Consider the following 15,265-nt stretch of genomic DNA (forward strand, 5'->3'; position numbering starts at 1 on the left):
AGAAGGCAGTGAAAGAAGTGACAGTACATGGTAATATTTTTATCACACCAAAAGTCAGTAGATTTTCTTCATTTAGAGCTGGAAGTGTAACATATTCTGGTTTTCTTGTCAGTTGTAAAGACTGATTTACTCAGGCCTTCCTGATGCTGCTTTTTAGTGACATTATCATTTCCCATCAGCTGGAGTGGGCTTTCCTAAATTACGGGAGGCTTAAAAAATGGGCATAAAACCAGGAGGTTTGGGCTTCTGACACCTGGCTCCACTTTTCTTCCTTGTTCCACTCCTAAGTAGGCAGTAGCCCTGACATGCTTCAAGTCTGATTTTCATGGAGTCTGTGCATTAAAGACACTTTCTAAATCTTTAATGTGCATCTCTATATGCTGTCATCATTTTTTATTTGCACTGGTCAGGCCACAGATAAATTTGTGCTTAATAAAAAAGAGGCCATTTTTTCCCCTCCAATTTCTCTCTGTTGTTGATGTAAATTTATATTTTAGCAACTTAATTTTGTGCTTTTTCCTTCTTCAGATGCTCACAGGCGTGGTAACTGAGAGAGATCCATAGCTTCAGTGCTTTCATTTCACCAGGTTGGAAGGAAGTGGCTGGATTTTTGGGATGGTTTTCAGCTCTATAGTCGAGTTTCTGATGAGTGCTTATACAAGATCACTTGGAAACCAGTTCAGCTGGCTTCTTGTGCCACTGCTCTTCCAGTCCTCCCCTCCTCGAGCTGGTATTAGGATCAGCAGTGCCATAACCAGTGTTGTTTTCTTTCTGGAACCATTTCCAGCAAAATGCAGAGGTCCAAGTCTGCCCCATCAGGTCCCATCATCTTCGGGGCTCTGGGCTCTGCATGTGACTTGGCTCAAAGGGATTGATTGCTGTGTTTCCTAAGAGAGCTGCCTGGTACAGACTGCCCACCCAGAAAATAAGTAAACTGAAGTTACCTGAACCAGAGAAACTTTTAAAATTTCTCATTCCTGCCTTTTTCTCTCAGCCTCGTGTGGTTGATGATGCAACTGCCTCTGCTGAGGTTGTGTGAGGGGTGCCATGGTGATTAAAGGTTTAAGGATAAGGAAAGTACAGGAAATGTTATTCCTCTTCATTTTCATGAAAATGCTTTTTATTTTCAGTTGAGTGGGGAAAGAAATGAAGAAAAACAAAAAAAACAGTCTTATAGCTGGTTTCCAAAAACACAAATCCAGTGTTTTGCTCTGTGGTTTTTGCACAAGTGTCCTCAGGGTCTGGGGTGAGTGAGGAAGGAGGGGAGAATTCTGTGAACAAGTAAGTGTGATGTCTAGATGTGTATTTTTGTAAGTACGAATTTGAGGGGTCAAATTCCAAACTGTTCTAGTGTAGAAAGCTGACTGGCTTCATGTTACTGGCTTGGCCAGTGATGGATTTGTTTTCATCAACCAAGTCACTTCAACTGTCTGTGCCTCTTTTTCCCTTTGCCTTATCTCCCTCATCTCTAATGGGAGACATTTGCTCATTCTGAGTTCATGCCATGGGGCTGTGATTTCATCTGGCACACTTAGATGTTACCAGAATAGGGATAATAATAGGTTGTTTGGAAAATTTTTAAGATGCCCTGTCTCTCAGCGGGTTGATTTTTCAGCAATAAACGCAAGTTTCCAAGTTAATTTTGGTTCCATTGCAGTATAAGTGCCTTCTGCTACATGCAGAGGCTTCACTTCTCTCAGATACAGAATTCATACATATACACACCTCCCAAGAACCTCCATGTGCACATTTTTATTGGATGAGCTTTGGCTCAGAAATGGAATCATGCCATCATTGTGTGCATGTGAGATGTATGTGATAAATGGGAAAAAAACCCCATCTCTCTGGAGCTTACTTGCTGTCTCTTCAACTACAAAGTCTGTAGTTTACAGTTAGCAGTGGTTGAGTCTTGCATGCATTCACTGCAAGAAATTCTAGAAGCTGAGTTTCACCATTACTAAATATAGTACTCACTCTAGCAGTCTTCAAAATATTTAACAAAAAGGAAAGGTTGTTTTAGTAGTGTTTGGCATTTTACAGTCTCAAGATAAGCAAAAGCTTTAGTTGTACCTTAATACTGGTTTGAAAGTAAAGTCTGTAATGTGACTTGTAAAATAGATTTCATTATTGTATATACAAAATTTCTCCTAATTCTTTTAAAGGCAGTATTTACAGAGAGCAAAACTTGATTTACAGTTGTACTTGAAACTGTTGCTGTAAGAACATAATGTAAAAATGAGGTAAAACTAGTATAAAAACATGTATAAATGATACAAAACTAGTTTGGGATTAACCATCTGCAAATATTCTATCACGCTAAACATAATGGACCAACACCAGGACTCAAGCGTAATGTTAATAATTAGATGTGTTTGCAAATACAGCAAATGTATTTGTGCATGACTATAGCAGTTTCAACATACACATTTTTCACTTTTCATATTAAATAAAAGAGGATAGCATCTGCTTTTAAGAGAAGTTGTTGTTACCAGAAAAGAAAACAAAATAAGAAGAGGTGAAATGTGCAATAGCAGCAATATTTTACTTCTAACTGTAATTTTCCTTGTAATCAAATACGCTGCAACTGCCAGGACATTTATCTCATTTGTCAGGATGTCCAAGTTGTTTGTCATCACCCACCTCAAATAAGTCAGCCTGTCCACTGCATTATGTTCACTACTCAGCTGGTCAGAAGAAAACCTTCTTGGTACAGACAGATGGTGAAGAGATAGTAGGAATTAAATAAGTAAAACAAAATCACATGAAAACTTGTTATTTGTAAGTACATATTGGGGTTTCTTCCAGGGGTCATCTGGCTTCTTGCAGTTGCTGACTCCATTAAAGAAAATAAAATGGATTTTGTTTCTTCCACTTAATTGCATTAGACACATAGTGCCAATTTTCAGTCTGTTTTCTTTCAGGGTTTTTTCTTTTTATTTCCTTTTTTTAAATTTTTTTTTTATTTTCCAAACAAAAGAAGCAGAATTTCAGCTGCTCTGTCATTATTAAAAAAAATAAACAAAAAATGTGCATGTACAGAAACAACCCCCACTCCTCCCTGAACTTGCTTGTGTTACAGTGCAAAATTGTAATAACCCTTTTTGTGTCAAAGGCCTGATGGAACACCTGAAGGAATACACTTCTGTATAAATACCAGTTAAAAATCCTGTTGTCTTCCCAAGTTTTTATTTTAAAGATTTAAAGGTTTTCCAGAGTCATGCTGATTATTGGCAGTGTGGAAACCAGGCACTGAGGGCAGGAGAAAGGGTTTTTGGAGGGAGGCTGGTGTTCCAGTAGTGCTGGGGAACACACAGTGCTGTTTGCAGGAAGCCACCAGAATGGGTCTGTAAAGGTGATGGTCTTTGCTTATTTTATAGGCCATTCTTCATGATGGTGTCTCAGCCTGGACAGAGTCATCTTTCATTTATAGTGGGTCAAAAGCCATTTTATTGGCTTTTCTTACAATCACAGAATGGTTTGGGTTGGAAGGAACCTTCAAAGATGCTCAAGTTCACACCCCTGCCATGGGCAGGGACACCTTCCCCTACTCTGGGTTGCTCAAAGCCCCACTCAGCCTGGCCCTGAGCATTTGTTCAGTGGTAATTAAACAGATGCCTTCGTCACTGATCCTTTCCCCCTAAATTTTCATGACAGCCTTCCCACTGTTTTCCTTCCCTTCCCTCCCTGTTCCTTCCCTCAGCATCTTAAGATCAGTGTTTCTGGGGTTTGTGGTTTTTTGCTTTTTTGATAATTGTGTGTTGGGTTGGCAGCATTCTTCACTTCATCTCTACCAAAATCTGGATGGAAGAGTTTAATGGATCTTATATTGCACTGTAACAGTCAGCAGATTCAAGAAAAGAAAATTCATGACAAAACCACTTTGCACTTTTAGAACTTTTGCCTCTAGCAAGGAACCATTGATTATCTTTTTGTGATTGAATTAGTTTCTTTTCACATAGATAGTTTGGGTCAAAGTAGTCAAAAGCTTGGCATATGTACAAACTTCAGTGACTGGCTTTTATTTTCTATATAACATGCAAAGTCCCATTTTAAAATAATTTAATAAAATGCATATTCAATATTTAATTTTTAATTTCTCATTACTCTTTTAAAATACAGAAGTTTCATTGTGTTGATGCTATTTACCCCATCTGTTTCTAATTTTTAAAAATTGTTTTGATCTTCATCCATTTTTATTTTTATTTAATAGACTAAATTTCTTCTCTGGTGCTCTCAATGCTACTTTTCTTGAAATACTTATTATCCATTCTGGAATTTTTGTATTGATGGACTGATGGACCATATAGACCATTAGAAGAACTGAAAAGTTAAATAGTAGGAGTAGCACTGAAGACATAATTAGGTGAAGTATCTGGTAGCCTTGGGTATGATGTGTAATGTGGAATTCTCTATAATTCTTATTTCCTTCTAAGAAAAACTGCTTAGTTTTATGTGTGCAGGTCAATACTTAACCCCCACCTGCTCTACCATTTGAATATTGCTCAGAATTACTCAGCCTGTTGCCACATTTGGATGTTGCAGATAAAGAAAATATTCTAGAACCTTCTGTGCCTCTCATGTTCCCCAGTCTGGGAAAAACTGACATCCTGTTCAGAAGAGATTCGGGGTTTGAATGTTTCAGATACGTATTTAAACATTTCATTGTGCTGTTTGACAGATTAATTGCATTTTTGTTTGCCACCTGCACTTTGTGTTGCATCAGCACAGGCAATGCTGCACCAAGGCCGGGCATCTCCAAAAAAAACACGTTGAAAGGGCTGATGAATTACAGTTTTCCAAATAACACAGCACTAACACCCAGTAAGATTCCAGAGGGGAGAAGTGTGGCATTTGTTTTGCAAACACGGTTTTCTTCCTTTTCTGTGCATTGTCAGTTCAGCTTCTTGATTTTCCATTCGTTGAGTTAAGGAAGGAAACAAAAACTGAAGTGGCAATAACGTGGGCACACTGCCTATTGCAAGTGTCTTTAGTAAATAATTTAGCAAAGAATTACTTCCCTGCATTCGACTAGAGGACAACTTAGCAAGACTGACTATATTTTAGTCATCATGTTTGTACCTTCAATTGTTAGAAGTATTTTGTTACATGGTTATAAAGGCTGGCAATTAAAACATAAAGCTTCTGCCTTATACAAGACTCACAAATGCCTATTTAAACATCCTGGAGATGGCCTGGCTGCATCCACTGAATTTGTGTTTTGGTACCCAAACACTGAGTTTGTTTTTTGACGTGTCACAGACACAAAAATATATGTATATATATATTGCTTGTGGTCTGTTCCACTTAATCTGCTCAATGGAGTCAGTGGATGTGGTCTGTAGTGTCTCATCTTGTCCAATATTTCACTTTCAGAAGGAAAAGCTGCTTCCCCCCCATGAGTTTGAGAGGTACCATTTGGCCATTATTGTTCTACTTTTATCTGAAGCATGAGGAACGCTTCTTATTTTGCTTTATATTCCGGTTACAAAGCTTTAACTGAAATATAAAATTCATTTAAGAATCATAGAATGAATCAAAATGGTTTGGGTTGGAAGGGACATTATAGATCTCATTCCAACCCCCGTGCCATGGGCAGGGACACCCTCCCACCTGCCACTAGACCAACTGGAAGAAAAAGCCCCATCCAGTGTGGCCTTCAACACTTCCAAGATCACTTGCCTTTCCTCCTTGCCTTTCTCAACACTGAACACGATGTTTTATGTTCTGGTTTTGGGGGGTGCTAAATTCTGTGCCTGTACAAAGCCACTATATAAATTATTGTTACATGCCTGGTTATACCTTCTAAGCAGATCACTCCCTTTTAAAATCATTTCAAGCTCCAAATGTGCCAGTTATTCAGCAGAGAGTAAATATTTACTTCCTGGAGATTTTTTTTCATCAAATGACACAGCTTTATTTCCCTTCCCTGTAGTTTGAACATGAAATGGCCATTCCCAGGAAGAAACCTTCTTGTTCAACACCTGACAGAAAACTCAAGTAAATCCGATGACCTAAGGGTGTATTGTTTTCATACTGGTCTATGTTGACATGAAATCTGTTCATCTTCTTTGCAACCTTTGGTGTCAAAATATTTGTGCTGTTAAACTGAAGAGAGAAATGATGAAAATCCTGTTGACAAGTATATACAGTAAGTACAAGAGTGGAAATGTACATTACTGTTTTCCAGGAGATTAAGAAACCTCAGTTACATGGTGCTGACCCAAAATTCAGTAGGTCTTCAGGATCTTCAGCTTCCCGTTATCTGGGATGTGTTGGTGCAAGAGGCATTCAGGGACCACGTGCTTTCTGTGGGGAAGCAGACAAATCTCCCTCTCTACATTGGTTTTATTCTCAATGGGGCAATGGAGTTGTCCCACTGGTCTGGTGGTGCCTTGCATGACCCTGCATCCGTCTTGGACCTAAATGTTGGGATAAGATGCACCAGGAATGGGTTTAGGGGTCATGAAATGCCATTAGCCATGCGGTTCTTCATGCAGGATCTAGGGAATGTTTTGCTATGCTTAAAGACTTTTCTGCTCTGTTTTCTTGAGAGCAGTGTTACAAAGTTCAGACTACATTTTAAAAGCAGGAGGTGGAAGGACAAGAGAAGTTTGAAGTTGGGTTCCTTGGATGATGTTCGGTCTGAAATGGTTCGCAACAGATCGGTGTGAGCAGTTCCCACTGATACCTGCAGCCACCAAAGGATGGAGGAGAAAAGAGCCAGCAGGAGGACATGGTCCTGAGCTTTGGAACTTGCTCCTGTTCTGATCGAAGTCCAGATATTGTTATTCTTAAGATATGCTTCAGAACCTGAAGGGTGTTTTTCTGAGATGACCGTGGTATTTTCTTACTATGTTGAGGAAAATCCATGTGGACTTTCCAAAGTGACCGTGGTGTCAATGATTCTAACTCATGAATTTGTTATATAAATCCACACCTTTTTTTTTTTTTTTTTTTTTTAGTGATCAAATCAGAGTAAGTAGGAAGCATAGATCTGTATGTGGAGTTACAAGAAATGTTATGAGAATCTTCAGGAGAATCTTCAGTCTGATACTGCAGATCAGTACAAATGAAGTCAACTCGATAACATCAGGACTTAACAGGGCTCTTCCATCAGAAGTAGGACATAGAAATGTTACTTTCCACAGGATGATTTTTTTTTCCTCTTGCACCATCTCACAGAGATGTCAAAATTTGCAAAATTAGGTCATTTTAGCCATCGAAGTCTAGAGGAGCAAATCATTAGTATTCCAACATGGGAAACAGTGGGGAGGAGTTTGAGGGTAAGGAGAGACCAGCTGAGGTTACTCAGGGGAGGAGGGCCAAGCTCACTGACTTCCCTTGTAAAGCAGTCCCTAATACGTTGCCCAGCCCTGGCTGGAGGGGGGAGAAGTCCTCCTTCAAATGTTTTCCTCTGAAGAGAAATCTCAGTAAATGAAAGTTTTAGGTGTAATGGTTTCAGGTACAAATCCCACCATGGCACAGTGCCCTACTGCATTCCCCTACTCAATTCAATGATTTATACTTGAAACCTTTCCTCTTTTGGACTGCACTCCGTAATTTAGTCCATGTGGTTTGAGATGATGAACATCAAAAACACTAACGTGAAATGCACTTTTAAAAAATTATCTAAAATAAGTGATTAGGAATGCAATGGCCATATTTTTATGCATTATTTATGGACAAATATTTTATAACCTGACCACATTTTTCATCTCTAGGGCAGTTTAATTAAATGAAACAAAATGTAGAAAAAATAAATTAGAACTTTATTTAACCCAAGCAAACTTTTTACTAAAACAGAAATCAGTTTGCCATCTGTTATAATTGATGGAGGTCTAAATTGTCTTCTTTTTCATAGGAACATTTAGCAGACTGAGCTATATTTAAATCACAAGGTTTGTACTTAGAACATCCAGAAATTAGGTTATTATTTATTAAAAGACCCACTGCATTTTTGTTTCAGTAGTGATAAATGCAGGAAAGAAAAACTTGTTTCCATCATCGAATTTTCAAGTACAATTACTTAGCTGTGCTTGTACAATTACTGCTGAAATGTCATATATATAAATGACTGTATAATCACATTTACAAAAATGTGCCACAGGATGGTATTTCTGTGGCTGCTGGAAGAGACGACTTTAGGAAATACTGCTTAATCTGGGTGGTGGTGTTTTTTAATTGCCCAAACTGCACCTAAAATATTAAAAATGGGTATTTGTCTGACCTCATTGTTTGTAGTGATTAGCCCAGATAAGAATTTAAGAAGAGGCCTAGGCAACAGTTAAATTAAATTTTAGAAGCCGCACTCTTCTTAAGAGCTGTAATTTTGCTCCCAGTAGGTCTTTAAATGCTACTCACATGCTGCCTTCTAAGTCCCATTATAGATGTCAGTGCTCCTTAAGTTTGGCTTTGTTTAAAAAGAAAAAACCTTCTTTCTGAATGAAACGTGCAAGCAAATCATTAGATTAAATTGCTCAGGAAATGATATGTGTAAATTGGATCTGTGGAGTCGTTACACAGCCTCCACTAAACTTGGAAATCTGAGGGCATTGTATGGGTGGAAGAGGGGAGAGGCTGCAAAGGAGGAATTTAGAAATACTGCCCTGGCATGCAGGGATAGCATTAGGAAAATCAAAGCTCACGTTGAGACTTGAATGTCAAGGGTAAGAAAAAGCTTCTACAGCTACAGGGCTAATATGAGGACTGGGAATGTGTTTCCAGGGACATGATGCAGAATAGGGTGACTGGGAACAGTCAGTGTGAGTTTATCACAGATAGATCCAGCTGTGTGGACAGATTCACTTTGGTGAAAATCTGGCTGCATTTGGGGATCAGGGGACAGTGGTGGACAATGTTTTCCTCCGTTTGAACAAGACTTTTGGCACTTCCTCCCACAGTGTTATCCAAGTTGGGGGTATGTGGTGGGATGGTTGTGTCAGGTGGGCAAACAGAGGGGTAAAGCTCTGGTTGGATGATGGGGTTCAGAGGTCGTGTTTAGTGCCATCTACTCTTTATTTTTCTGGAGACAGCAGCAAGTGGAGGAGGGATCAGTTGAGTTGGAAGATCTTGCTCGTTTAACAGTAGCAGATGAAGGCACAAAGTGATGCTAGAGTGGAACTGCAACTTTTGACTATAACCAGTATCTCCAGATTTCAAAACTTGTCTGTGTTTCTTACTTGTTTAGTTTATAGAATAACAGAATGGTGGGGGTTGGAAGGGACCTTAAAGATCATTGTGTTCCAACACCCCTGCCATGGGCAGGGACACCTTCCACCAGACCAGGCTGCTCAAAGCTCCATCCAGCCTGGCCTTGAACACTTCCAGGGATGGGGCAGCCACAGCTTCTCTGGGCAACCTGTTGCAGAATCTTACCACCCTCACAGTAAATAATTTCTTCCTTATATCTAGTCTAAACCTGCTCTCTGTCAGTGTGAAGCCCTTCCCCCTTGTCCTGTCACTCCATGGCCTTGTCAAAAGTCGCTCTCCAGATTTCTTGAAGCCCCTTTAGTCACTGAAAGGTGTTCCAAGGTGTTCCCGGAGCCTTCTTTTCTCCAGGCAGGACAACCCCATCTGTCTCAGCCTGTCCCCACAGCAGAGGTTCTCCAGCCCTCTGATCACCTTTGTGGCCTCCTCTGGACTTGATCCAGCAGATCCATGTTGTGCTCATGTTGGGGGCCCAGAGGTGGACACAGCTCTGTAGGTGGGGTCTCACCAGAGTGGAGCAGAGGGGCAGAATCCCCTCCCTCGATCTGCCCACTCTGCTTTGGATGCAGCCCAGCACACAGGTGGTTTCTGGGCTGTGAGTGCACATGGCCAGGCCATGTAGAGCTTTTCACCCACCAGCACCCCAAAGTCCTTCTCCCCAGGACTGCTCTCAGCCCATTCTCCACTGCATTCACTGTTAGAGGCCTTCACTGAGAACAGATTTACATTGTGCCTGCTAAAGGAGAGTCAGAAGTGTAGGACAAAGCCAATGGAGATTTTATTTCCCCCATTAAACTTATTAACACCCTTCTCTGGGAAGCTCTTTCACCATTCAGGGAAATTGAGAGCTTATATTAACCAATCATTAGTTAAGGTCTGAAATTTGAGCAAGGTGTCAGGTTCTGCTTAGCCCTTGTGGCAGGATGAGACAAGTCCACACAATTTTGCTGCCCTCACTTGACCATGGGCAAATGGGTAAATCCTTGTGGCAGGCTGGCTGCAGGAGCACCAAGCTCTGGAGTTCACAGGGATATTCCTGGAAAAGATTATTCCATGGCAGAAATCATCCCCTTCTGCTTTCTGAGACTGATGTCAGCAAAGATGCCAATTTTTCATTTCTATAACTGCCTGTTTATCGCTGGCATTTTTTTCCCTATCATCTTGCCTATAGCTAATTTGTAATGGGAGAGAGAGTTTAGCTAAAAGAATGTGTAGTAAAAGGTTGTTCTTACTATCTGTATTTTGCTAAAAATCAGAATGAGTTACCAAGAGAGTTGATTTTAAGGCAGGCATTATCCAGGCCAGGGTATAGTACTGATTTAAACACTTAATTTTATGATGGCATATGTTATTCCAATAGCTGTAGCAAGCATTTAAATAAAATATGGATTTATTTTACTGAAAATCTTTCAAAGTTTTAGTACAGCTGTGAGCTGAAGTTTATTTTGGCACACTCAACTGTCCTGTCCTCTACATTAAATGTTTAATTGAATCCCTCTAGTCTTTCAGTTTAACATTCTGAAAATTATCATCTGAATAACAGTGATTGTTGTTTCATGTTCATAATTATTTTAAGAGCTCTGAGAAGCAAAAATTAGCTTGCGTTAATGTTGTTTTATGTAGTAAATAGTTAAAGATTGAATTGGAAATTTGTCTTGGCATGTGGAGATCTTGCATACCTGGATGGCAAATCTTCATTGATTTCAGGAACATCAAGGCTTGGTCCATAAAGGAAAAAAAGACTTCTCAGTGTTCCAAATAGATTGGAAAACAGAAAAATGCTGTTTTCAAGCTAAATTGATTGTGGAAACTTTAGACCAATACAGAGTTCACACTTCATATGCTGTAACTATTGCAGAAGTGGTGTGTATTGTGCTTCTCAGGTTCCAGGAAAAGATTTGATTTTTTTTTTAATCCAAGAAGTGTTTTGTGCAAGTAATAGTAGCCCTGTGGGGGAGGAATGAGGAGCCAACTTTGTGGCAGATTTTGGTTTAAGCTGGATTCAGAGGATCTGTGTGTCTGGACCTGAGTCCATGGCACAGGGCATGGTGAGTTAAACACATGCAGGTCTTTGCTGGGTAAAAATTAAGGATGAGAGGAGAGCACAGGCAGATGGAGGCACTGACATCTATTATTGATGAATATGGTTGTGATTGGAGTACAGTTACACAGATTGCTAAGAGCTGAGAGGTGAGATAGCCATCTCATAGGAAGCAGGATTGTCTTACACTGTGTTTAGTTCTTCTGTACAACATAGGTATATCTGGCATTAAAAAATAAATGTATAAACCACACTGGGGTTGACAGTCTTTTCTTGATTCTGACAACAGTAGTTTTTTTTGGTGGTGTAAATACTTTAGCAAGACATGAATACATTTTCTCTTGATCTTAATTTCTCCTTTCCATACTCCATGATTAATTTATTACTGTTTTGGTGATCTTTCAAGGTTTTGCCCAACAGAATTCTTATTGCAATTTTTACAGTTTAGCTTCCTAATTGGATTTTTGTTTTAAAATGAAAATAAGGTTTTTTTCTTATTCTTGACCTGCCAAGTTTATCTGCCTTAGAAAGGACCACTCCTCTCTCATCAGCTCTGTTCTTTGTGTAATAGTAAAATGTTCAGCTCTAATAAAAGTCAACAAAAAATATGTTAAAATATGATTCAGTGGGATGCTGATGTGGTGCTTTCAAAACACAGTAGGTGTATCAAAACAAATGTAACTTTACAGACCTTCAAGTTTATATTGTATCTTTTTTTAGCAGTAGGTAGGAACTGCAGTTAATTGGCCATAGGGGGGCCTGTGTTCATGGACACCAGACAGATTGGGGGGAGTGCACACTGCAGGTTGGATAGTCAGCCTCCTACAGATTGTTACAGGATATTTCTTTATAGGATAGCACTATCTAATCTTTACCATATCCACTGTGAAACCAGAATGATGGCACATTGCTAACACAGCTGAGATCAACACCATGGATGAATGTGTGCCTGTCCTAGGTCTTGTTAGTCATATGGAGAACGACTCCTCAGTTGTAGTGGGATGTCTGAATATTTTATGGATTTGCGCTGACAGCAAGCATGAGTGTTTAATAAGCAAATACTATACATATTTTAAAGATGAGGAACCTGGATAATGACAAGGTTGATAGAAGACTGGTGACAGAATCAGGAACTGATAGTATGTTTCCCAAATCTTGGCTAGTGCATTAATCCTTCTAATTTGTCCCAGTTTTGAGGCACTTCTGTTCCCTTACAAAGGCTACTTCTAGCAGAATTCCTCTAGGCTCTGTCTTGTGCAACTTTTTGCAAACTGAATGGAAAAGTCTAAGCTGTGTCATCAGTTAGGATGTCAGAAAGTTAAATACCAAAAATTGATGGGCAGCATCCAGTTCTGCTTGACAGATACAAGAATAGTCTTGCAGTGCATGAGAGAAAACATGTTTAGAGAAGCAGTGACTTAGCTAAATCTGAGCAAGGCAGCAGTGTTGGTCCTTCAGGACTCATTGGCATTATCTGACTGAGAACATTCCTGCCAGCAGCATTCCCTGTGTGGTGTGATGAAGGTGTCACAAACTCCAGCTCATTCCAGACTGTGCTTTGAGTACCCAGCACCGTGATCTGTTTATTCATCGCGGGTCTCCAAACATCCCATTTTGGTGCACTTAGGTACACAAGTGCACGAGCCCCAAACTATTTCAATTATTTAATGGCAGTAAGAAGAACTTGTTATTAATTTAGAACTGAAAGTCCCCGAGTTCAGTGTTTCCCATGCTTTGTGGGGCTTCTCGCTGAAGCCCAGTTGAAATGTCTTCTCCTCTTGCCTGTGGTGCTCTCAGTGGGATCACCATGAGCTCTCTCCTGGAAATCAGCTGGTTTATGGTAAGACTTCCCTCTTCATCACAACTTCTTAGTAATTGCTTCTTGTTAATGGATGTCAGGAGCAGGGAGAGACTGATATCAGGAGATGATGCTCTGTGAGAGACAGCTCATCTGTTCTGTTCATTCCTAGAGGGAGTGGAGCAGTGACCAACCATTAGTCAACTTCAAGTTTTTGGAGCTGTAACTCCCTGAAGTGTAGGATCAACAAGGAATTTCCAGGTTACCTCAAACCTCTTTGTATCATGTACATACCTGATACAGTTCAGCTCCAAATGTTTTATTAGACTGATCTTTCAGAAAGGCATTTGAGGCTTACAGGAGGTAAAGACATCACCATAACCTTTATAGTATAGTCAATAACATCCACTTGAACAACAACAACAAAAAAAGCTAGAAAATACAGATTTTTGAATCAGCTTCTAAGCTGCTCAGTGTTAGTATGTCTTCCTGTAAGATTACGCAGACTTCTAGTGTCTGGTGTTTCTCCCTGCAAAGTATAATCATGATATCTCTCAGGTTTTTTTTTGCAATCTGAGTACACAATGTTCTTCAGGCATTTTTTTCTCCAGCATTGAGTTTTTCTTTTTGCAGCCTTTCACCCATACAGAATATGGATGCTGCTGGCAGCAGCAGTTCACTATTTATAATGTTGGTAATCCTGTCCACAATGGCAAAAATTTCCTCCATACTTGAATTTAACAATTTTTTCAAGGCAAACATTACTTCCTCATGTCGAGGTGTGGTTCTTGGAGCCCACACAGTTGCACATCCCTTTTAAGGCTCTAATTCCCTACCCTGTCAGCATGACAGTAGTCTTTTGTAATGGCAAAGCTTTCCATCTTGGATTTATTAAAGCATGTTTTGTTTATTTATCTGTGATCCAAAATGACTGCGTGATTGCACTTTTGCTATTATTTTTTAGTCAGTTACTATTGGTTTTATGATGTTCATAGTCATTTTTGCAAATATTTTCTATTTATGTTCACATTGTTGGTGAAGATGATGACAAATACCCAGTAGAAACATCTTTACTGAGAGAGTTTTTCCTTGAAAAATGTGTCCTAAGATAACCAATTATAATCCTTTTAATATGTGTTTGTTTTTATCAGCCTTATGTAGCATTAACTTCTTAAACCAGAATTTCAGTAGTGCGAACTCAGACATCCTGCAAAGCTCTAATTTGTTGCATCTTTATGGTTGCCTTAGATGAATATGTTAGATATTTACGAATCCTGCTGATGAATGTAGTATAAGAATTAAGATTATTACTTTCTGATGAAAATAATTTGCTATTTGGTAGAAATAATCAACAGTGTGTAAGTACACAGTGTCTGGATTTCATTCGTTGTTCATTCTTATTGGCCAGATCAAGTTTAGAAATAAATTTTCGTACCAGATCTCCCCAGTGACCCAAGAATTTCAACAACTGTACTTTATTAATTAATTGAGACCATAATCTAGTGCTAGGAAAAAGATATTAAAAAAAGAATTTAGTAAAACCCCCATAAAGTAGCCTTCCAGTAGAGAAAATGGACTTGGAATCTCTTTATTGGTATTTGGCTCACTCTTTCAAATCTGAATGTGCATGCAGAACTGCACACAATTAGAATTATTTTTTCTAATGCATCTGTGTGGGTGTGCTTGGTTTCTGTAGAGAGAGATGTTGCATTCCCCACTGTCACCATGTAGTGAGTCAAATATAGAGTACAACTTGTTTGGGTCAGAAAGAAGTAGAATTATACTGCGATATTCTTACATTTCTGATAGAGTAAGCTGCTCAAAAATCTATTTTGGAATTATCTTGATTATTTAAGTTCTGTGGATGTCCTTGTGAGAGCAATAGACTGTTCTTCCAGCTGAAATTATTTAGCTGTTTTTTTCCTCAGTTAATGTAGGGAGAGAAAATCAATATAAAAGATAATATTTTAGCATTAGTTGATCCTAGGGTCTTATTTTATTCCAGCGTAGCAGGCCAAGTAGCAAATGCTCTTAGCAATTGTTTCTGTTAGTGGAATTTTGAAAGCACTAAGAGAAATCTTGATCCATGGAGACAGTACAGTAATTCACATTGACATATTTTCCCCATTTGCCACAGGGCAAGTGGAACTATTAATGCTCCTGTGCAAAACCTCTTTTCTCCTTTCCTCTTTTTTTCTAAGAGCAGAACAGAAACAGTG

The 15,265-nt window shown here is 39.2% G+C and overlaps 1 protein-coding gene across 4 annotated transcripts in view; it reads left to right on the forward strand.

Annotated features, from left to right (window-relative positions):
- CTBP1 (C-terminal binding protein 1) overlaps positions 1 to 15,265 on the forward strand; it is a 236,430-nt gene that overhangs the window by 145,737 nt on the left and 75,428 nt on the right. The gene's annotated exons all lie outside the window — the stretch shown is intronic.

Source organism: Coloeus monedula, assembly GCF_965178545.1.
Source record: "Coloeus monedula genome assembly, chromosome: 5".
Classification (NCBI taxonomy): domain Eukaryota; kingdom Metazoa; phylum Chordata; class Aves; order Passeriformes; family Corvidae; genus Coloeus; species Coloeus monedula.